The sequence below is a fragment of the Mesocricetus auratus genome, unplaced genomic scaffold (assembly GCF_017639785.1).
Source record: "Mesocricetus auratus isolate SY011 unplaced genomic scaffold, BCM_Maur_2.0 Super-Scaffold_4256, whole genome shotgun sequence".
Taxonomy (NCBI): Eukaryota; Metazoa; Chordata; class Mammalia; order Rodentia; family Cricetidae; genus Mesocricetus; species Mesocricetus auratus.
The window spans coordinates 79,506,169-79,515,512 of record NW_024429182.1 but is presented as its reverse complement, the minus strand read 5'-3'; the positions used below and the strand labels follow the sequence as shown (position 1 = coordinate 79,515,512).

Here is a 9,344-nt window from a genome sequence, read left to right as displayed (position 1 = left end):
TGACATGTGAAGCAACCTTGTTTCTAATTTAAATTTAAAATTAAAAATTAAAAAAAGAAATTTGCAGGCAAATGGATAGAACTAGAAAAAAATCCTGAATGAGGTAACTCAGACCCAGAAAGACAATGACAGTATGTATTCACTCATAAGTGGATATTAGACATAAAGCAAAGGATAACTAGGCTACAATCTACAATCCCATAGAAGCTAGGTAAAAAGGAGGACCCTAAGAGGGACACTCATCAAGGGCCCCAGGAAGGGGAAATAGTTAAGATCTCCTGGTAAACTGGAAGGGGTAGAAGGAATGGGATGTGAGATTGGAGCATGAGGGATCGAGAAGGCCAAGTTGGGGGAGGGATGAAGAGGGAGAACAGTGAAAGTGATACCTTGATTGAGGGAGACATTATGGGGTTAGGGAGAAACTTGATTCGAGGGAAATTCCCAGGAATCCACAGGATGACCTCAGCTAAGACTCCTCACAAGAGCAGAGAGGGTGCCTGAACTGGCCTTCCCCTGTAATCAGATTAGTGACTGCCCTAATTGTCATCATAGAATCTTCATCCAGTACATGATGGAAGCAGATGCAGTGATTCACAGCCAGACACTGGGTTGCACTCCTGGAGTTCATTTGAAAAGAGGGAGGAGGAATCATATGATCAAGGGTGAGTCAAGATCATGATTGGGAAAACTACAGAGACAGCTGACCCAAACTAGTGGGAACTCACAGACTATGGACTGACAGTTGGATAACCTACATAGGACTGATCTAAGCCCTCTGAATGTGAGTGACAGTTAAATGGCTTAATCTGTTGGGGGAGCCCCTGGAAGTGGGACCAGGACTCATCCCAGATGCACGAACTGGCTTTTTGGATCCCATTCCCTATGGTAGGATACCTTGCTCATGCTTGATACGGGGTGGGAAGGGCTTGGTCCTGCCTCAACTTGGTTTGCCAGACTTTGTTGACTCCCCAAGGGTGTCTTTATTTACTCTGAGGAGTAAATGGCAGTGGGAAAGGGGGAAGGGGGGAGAAGGGGAAAGGGGGGGGGGAACTGGTTGGTATGTAAAATGAAAAAATTTAAATCAAACAAACAAAGTCATGCCTTGTCCATCATGCTGAGCCTGCTGAAACATCACCATGAGCAAAGTCCATCCTCCCAAACTGAAGAAATTTATGAACAAGAAGTTATCATTGAAGTTAAATGATGTCAGACAAGAAATACTACAGGGCTTTGATCCCTTTATGAATCTTGTGATGATGAGTGTGTAAGGTGGCAACTAGTAGGCAGCAGAATAACACCAGCATGGTGGTCATACAATGAAACAGCATCATCATGTAGAAACCTTAGCAGAGGACTTTACGTCATGTAGAATTGAGTTGTGTACATTTTCATAAGAAACTTTTTGCTAAATAAACTTTTGTGATACTCAGAAAAAGAAAAAGTCATGCCTCTATATGCAGAGTCTACTAAGAGTCTGCTTTTTCAGACTCTATGAGGATTTCAGTGTTGGATGTTAGCCACCATTTGTAGTTGGATTTTTCTTTGGGTTGTCAGTTCACAAATGATGACATAGAGACTTATTATTGATTATGAAAGCTTGGCTTTAGCTTAGGCTTGTTCCTAACTAGTTCTTATAATTTAAATTAACCCATAATTTTTAATATACATTCTTCTATGAGGCTTGTTCCCTCATCTCTGTACTGCCTGCCCTGCTTCCTCCACATCTGGCTGAAGACTGCCTTTCTTCCTCCCAGAACTCTCTCTCTGCCTGAAAGTTCCACCTATACTTTCTGGCCTAGCTATTGGCCATTCAGCTTTTTACTACACCTATCACAGAAATACGTCTTCGGATAGGATCATCAACTAGATAGGACCACCCATTTTGTGGAAGTCAGCCTCTTTTCCCCACTATTCCTGTCATTACCCAATGGGCCCATAAGCAAAGTGACTATGATGTCAGAGATGGGGTTATGCATGAGCTCAATAATATGTACTACCACTCACCAAAGCTGATCTGGCTAAAACTGCTACCAATATTGAGTTGCAGATATGGTACCATTCCCCTGGGTAACCAACAAGTGACCTGGTGACAGGTTTACTAAATTGGACCACTTCCTACATGGAAAGGACAACACTTTGTCCTTACTGTCAACTTTCACAGACCTGTGCAGATCTTGTCTGCTGAATTTGCAATCTGAGGACCTGAGAGAATAGGGTAAACTACATTCTAATGCTATAGATGACCTTACATTAGTTTCATGCATTTTTATACAAGAATATAACAAATAAAACAAAGATTCAAGGAAGATTTTTGAGTTCAGACAAACGTGGGATCAGAAAATGTGTAAATAAATGTCAGTAAGCACATACTAAATATTAACAGAGCAGCCCCTTCTTTCCAGAACTTTATCAGGACAGACCAATTTAAACACAATTTCCTGGCATGTTCTATAGACTATATCTGCAAAGGTACAAATGCAAGGCAGAAGGCCATATCCAGGTTCAGGTTACACCAACCAGATTAGGTTCTATAACTCTATTCTGACAATCAACAAGAACAAACATGCCTTACAAATTAAATGTAAGCCAAAATTATGTCCAAGGGCAGTCCAGGGAACAAAATGCAATTGAGGTAAAAGCCCCTCCCTTTGCCTTTTTTGCTGGAGCCTCTCTCACGGTTCCATAAGGCATTGTTCACCATGGGTCAGTTTTTCGGCCATGTTCTGACACTTGCTGGAGTAGATATATATTCTAGTTATGAATTTTCCTCTCCTGCACATAATGCTTCTGCCAAAACCACCGTACATGAACTTATAAAACGCTTTATCAACCATCATGGTATTCTTCACAGTATTGCTTCGGACCAAGGAACTCTTTTGACTGAGAAATATAACAGTTGGTTCATGACTACAGAATCTACTAGTTCCCCACCTGGCCTGACAGAAAGTTTGAATGACCCTCTGAAAACACAGGTACCACCCCAATTAGAAAGATGGAGTCAGAGTTCTTCAGAAGAAGGTATATGCTTTGAATCAATGACTAATATATCGTACCGTTTCTCCCATAACCAAGATCTACAGGTCCAGGAACCAAGGGGTAAGAAAGGGAAACATTGTGCTCTCTATCACTCCTAGTGACCCATTAGGAAATTTTTGCTTATTGTTCTGATGCCCTTCAGTTCTGCTGGTCTAGAAGTTTTGGTTTCAGAGAAAGGAACCTTCCTGCCAGGAGACACAACAAACATTCTATTGAACTAGAAGCTGAGACTTCCTCCTGATCACTTTGGGCTTCTAGTGCCTTTAGCCAGCAAGTTAAGAAAGGACTAAGAGTGTTGGGAGAGGTGATTGATCTGGATTACTAAGAGGAAAATATCTATTGTCATGCACAAAACTTAAGTCTAAATGGATCAAAGACCTCAACATAAATCCAGTCACACTGAACCTGTTAGAAGAGAAAGTGGGAGGCACCCTTGAATAAATTGGTACAAGAGACCGCTTCCTGAACATAACACCAGTAGCACAAACACTGAGATTGACAATTAATAAATGGGACCTCCTGAAACAGAAATCCAGGACCTCAATGAACAGTCCAAGGACTTGGAACAATTTTTAATGCAGGAAATCCAAGACCTAAAGGATGACATGGTTGCAAAATTTCAATCTTTAGAAGATACATCCTCTGAAACATCAGATGTTGAGTCAACAGAAGCTAGGCTACCCGGAAATAAGCGAAATATGGCTACTAGACATCTTAAGGTGGCCTTTCCAGTAACCATGGTAGAAAGGCCAGAATCGAGGAGGAACCAATTTGGTTCCACTACACATAAATGGGAATCTATTCCAATGAAAGCTATAAAGCAAGTGATAATGTCTTTTGGGGTCCACAGCCCTTATGCAAAACAGTTACTAAACACATGGGCTACTACCAATAAGATAACTCCCTCAGATTGGAATGATTTAATATCTGCAGTGCTGGACCAGTCTTCCCAAATACAGTGGAAAGCTTTGTGGAGACAGGAAGCCAAGGCCCTTGAACTTCAAGGTTTGAAGGATGGCTTCGAAGCTTCCGAAAGTAAGATTATTGGGGAGAAGCAATTTTCTGACCCACAGGTCCAAGCTGGTTATGATGAGCATACATTTGATTTATGCAAAACAGCAGCACTAAATGCTTTGGATAAGGTTTGTGAACCAGGGGAAAAAGTTGAATCATATTCAAAAGTGATACAGGGTCCCAGCGAAAGATTCTCTGAATTCTTACAAAGATTATCCAGAGCAGTAGAATTACAAATAACTGATCCAAATATTAGGTGACTTCTTACAGAATCTTTGGCTTATGAGAATGCAAACCCACATTACAAACAGATACTGTGGCCATTAAAGGTAAGATCAACACCACTGGAGGAATGGGTCTTATATACAACTAATGTTGAGTATGACAATCCAGAGGCAGGAACCTGGATAGGAGAAGCCATTTCTAAAGGATTTAGGATGAAAAATGGCCTACCCAAGAGGAGATACCAAATTGGGTTGGGGAAGCAATCTTTAGAAGTTTCAAAAGACATTGAAACTTTAGATGTTTTAATTGTGGTAAAATAGGACATCTGAGTAGGAACTGTAGACAACACATTCCTAGAAATAATGCTTCTACCAGAAATGCATCAAACAGAAGGCTTCAGCCTCCTGGTCTCTGCAGGAGGTGTGGAAAGGGAAAACATTGGACTGATGAATGCTGGTCCACAAGAGCTAGACAAGGCAGATCTTTACAGCTGGGAAACGGGAATCGGGGCCTCAAGCAGGCTCCAGAAAGAAAGATTATTCAGTCATTCCCAGTGACAGTGGAGGGCAGCCTCTCCCAGGACAATTAGAAGATCCACTGCCCATTTTAAATAATACGGCACTGGATAATACATTAGCTCCAGAGGATGAATCAATTATATCAGGAGGAAATACAAAACATATATTTTGGCAAACTTCTATACAATATCATAAACCCAAGTTACCAGTTAAAGTAAATAATATGGTGATTAATTGCATTTTAGACACCGGAAGTGACATCACCATCATTAATCAGAAGTAATGTGTTGGAAGCTTCAGAATTTCATAAGAAACACCATGTTAACAGCAAAGGCTTAAAGAAGGATTTTTCTATTACCTGGCAACAAGCCAAAGAAATAGTAAGAGATTGCCCCAGTTTTGCTCATTCTACAATCAAACTCCATTACCAGCAGGTTGTAATCCTAGAGGTATTCACAGAAATGAACTTTTGCAAATGGATGTATTTCACTTCCCAGAATTTGGCAGTTTGAAATATGTACACCAAACCGTAGACACGTTCTCAGGATTCCAATGGGTTACTGCCCTCAGCTCTGAAAAAGCTGACTCTGTTATTACACACCTCTTAGAGGTGATGGCTGTTATGGGTATACCTAAAACAATAAAAACTGACAATGCTCCGGCATATGTCTCCAGTAAATTGGAACAAATTTTCAAATATTATAATATTAAACATGTAACTGGTATACCTTACAATCCCACAGGACAAGCAGTGATTGAAAGATCTAACCGAACATTAAAAGAGATGCTTCATAAACAGCCAGGGAGAACAAAGGCCCCTAAACACAGGTTACATAATGCTTTACTAACATTGAATTTTCTTAATGCTGATGAAAAAGGACAAACTGCAGCAGAAAGACACTGGACTACAGAAAAGACTTCTGAACTGAACCAACCGGTGTATTTTAAGGATGTTATGACCTCAGTCTGGAAACCAGGATATGTGTTACGTTGGGGAAGGGGTTATGTTTTTGTTTCCACAGGAGAAGAAAAGCTTTGGGTCCCATCTAAATTAATTAAGATTCGATCAGAACAGAAAACATCTCAGGAGGAGGAAAGAGGATGGCTCATCTACAAGGTCTGCTATGTATAAGGAGACCTCATCAAAGGAAATAGAAGTATTCTGTTTGTGTCTTTACAGGAAAAATTAGTTCTCAACAGTGAAAAAATACTAGGTATGTGGATACCTAAAGAAGAAAGGATAGCTACCCAGAGGACCACCAAACATGCAATAATACGATGTGTTACCAATGTCTAAATCTCTCTATTTTATTATTGTAATTTCTATTTCTTCCACTTCTTAATATGCCTGAGTCCCAATTCATCTAATTAATGCTGGCTTTGGAGTTGGATTGGCTCTCCTGTTTTAAACACAAGCATATTGTTAAAATGCAATTCAGACTTTCTGTATTATATCAAAGAGCCATTGATATAAGACAGAAACAACAAAAAACTATAGGGACTGTCATCTGTGTATATTTGATTCTCTTCTAAAACTCTAATCTCCTTCGTGTGTATTATCTTCCTTAGGGTGGCCTTTCCCAGTATTCATACACATAAAAGTTAAAAATTTCTGTGCTAACATTAATATTTCAGTTTTCCAGAGAAAAAGGGATCTCTTGACAGAGATCTTCAACTGCTTCAGAAAGAGAATGTGGATTCACTTCCCTGACTCTGCCTGATTCGACTGGATACATCTAAACTGCCCCACATCATCGACCCCACCTGACAAGCACCATCATGAAACCAGCTTGGAACTACATCACTCGACACATCTTCAGGCCAAGGAACTGATACAGTGCATCTTCTACAATCCAATCAGAACTTCAGACAAGAGCTTCAATCAAAATTAGAACTACAATCCAGAACTTCAGTCAAGCCTCTCCTGAAAAACAGAGACTAATTGACCTACTTAAGACTCTTGTTACTCTAACAATTTCTTCCCACGGGTCCACATGATTGTCATCGTCCCACTTCATCAGGAAGTAAATTTGAGAACTCCACGTCCCTTCTCCCTACTATTGATATTAGAGGATAGTTTACACCTGTTAGTGTTAATTTACAATTGTTTTAGGTTTGGGATTGGAAGAAGGTGTTCAGACTTAGGCATCCTTTTCAAATAAGTTTAGAATTTAGGTGGAATGGATATGTTTAGCTTAGGATAAGTAGATTATAACTGAATTATCACCCTCTATGTATATATGTTGTATATGTTTGAGTTTGTATCAAATTTAAATCTTTTATTTAGACTAAAAGGGGAATTGTAGGAGTGAACCCCACAAAGCTATCTGCCCATGAGGGCAGGGACATGTAAACCGACACAGGTAGATATAAAAGGAAGTGAAAGGAAAAGGAACCTCCCTTTTCTCCTGGAAGTCAGCCACGCTTCTAACTCCTGGTTTGTGCAACTCTCTCTCTCTCTGGTAAATAAATATATTGTTTTCCTATAGCATTGACTATCATTAATACATATTCTTTATTTATGCTCTGCCACATGGCAGTACTTTTTTAGCATGGCACATTCATCTCATGCTCCCTCTGCATCTAGCTTGCAACTCCTGACCCTGCCCTTCTCCTTTCCATCATCCTTAGTTTGGCTGCCCTGCCTACACTTCTTGCCTGGCTACTGACCAATCAGTGTTTTATTAAAACAATTCAAGTGACAAATCTTTATGTTGTACAAGAGGATTATTCCACAGCAACTTCCTGTCCTGCTTTCTTCACTGATGGACTACAATGTGGAAGTGTAAATAAAATAAACCCTTTCCTCCCCAACTTGCATTTGATCATGGTGTTTCATCACAGTAATAATAACCCTAAAACAGATAGAAAATGGTGGTTTGGAACACTGAAGACAGTGAGACAGACGCCAGTCACTGCTAGAAGACAGAACTAATAGATTCACCAGATCTAGGCATAAAGGTTGGAAGCCTGAGATTTCATACATGGAAAATAGGAACAATAGGGTGACCATCTTCTGGTGAAGGCCACAGATGAAGTAGATGGTTTATAGATAGAATATCTGTCACTTTCTGAATCTATTCTTAAAACATGTTAGATATCCAAGTAGAGACATCAAACAGATGAATTCCCAGGAGAGAGATTCAACCAAGAGACACACTTGTGGGGTCACTGGCAAGAGCCATAGATTAAAGCCCGCTATGACACTAAATGATCAAGTGTCACAGAAGAACAAGAAAGGAGAACCTTGATGGAAGCCAAACAAATGAAAAGATTAAAGACAGTGAGACAGTGTACAGAGTCTCTGAAACTCCATTCTCTTCCCTGGTTGGAGAAAAGGCTTGCTGTCAATCATTTTGATCCCTTGCATTAACCACCAGGTCAAGGTGAGCCCTCTTCACCGACTCAAAGACTGCTACACATAAACTTGACTAGGAGGAGTAGCATTGCCCTGGGGTTATACACCATTAATGATTAGCTGATTCTTCAGAGATTATTTGGATTTGATCTGGGAAGCATCTGCTTCAGTGCTGTTTTCTCCTCCAGGGCTGCAGGAGCTCTGTAATTACTTCCCAAGAGGTAAGTAGAGCAAGCTACCTCCAGATAGAGTTCCAGAAGAGGCTTAGCAGGTAAGTGTCCATGCAAGAGACCAAAGTGGGAGGCATGCATGATGATGACACAAGTCATGAGGAGCAACAGCCAGCAAGGAGATGAAAACCCAATGCAAGACATCTTAAAGCTCCTAAGAGCCTAAAAGGGAATGTCAAAGGATATTAGTGGGGGTCTCAGCCAACCAAAAGTGGAGGACTGGAGGTCTGGGCAGCAGTGTAGACAGAAGCTGAGAGATACCTAGGGGTGAAGGAGTACATGCTTATTTGAAGAGGTGAAACCGGAAGATAAGGAGAAGTCAACTAGCCAAAGGGAAACACCAGCAACCATGAAAGCATTAGGTTTGCTGGCCAAGTCTGGGAAGGAAATTCTCACCTCTTATTTGAGAAAGCAGGAGAAAACATGTAAGTGCCAGAGAGGAGAATTCTAATGGCCTCAGCCTAGACCAAGGGGACTGGGAATCCAGCCAAGGGGACAAATTGCTGGCTGGGTTCTCTAAATCAAAGGTCATTAGGCTTAAAATTCTGCAGTCTCATCCAAGATCACATGACAGAATTCAAAGACCAAAGTTGAAAATAATAATCACAGGAGCTATAATTCTGTAAGTTGTTGCTTATGTTAGATACTGCACTGTACATGCATAATTTTTCAAATATGCCAATCTAAACTAACTCCAAAGAATTGGTGTATTAGTCAACAGTTGGTGTGTTAGCTAGCATTCCAAGCATTCATTGCTTTCAAATATACATGTTTCCTTCTAAGCATAGGTCTAGGATGTGCCTACAAAACTTAGTTGAAAAATAACTGAAGGGTGGAAGTGGCCATGTTGGGCTTAGCCGAGTTCTTTATGTTATCATTCTAGGATCTTGGAAGAATATTAGTGCTCATATGAGATATGTAGTTCTGGAAAGCCCCAGAAATACTAGGGAGATGGCACAGTGG

General features: G+C 40.5%; 1 pseudogene; it reads left to right on the top strand.

Moving 5' to 3' along the window:
* The first annotated feature begins 1,136 nt into the window (after nucleotides 1-1,136).
* LOC110341819 lies at nucleotides 1,137-1,338 on the top strand (annotated as a pseudogene).
* The last annotated feature ends 8,006 nt before the right edge of the window (nucleotides 1,339-9,344 follow it).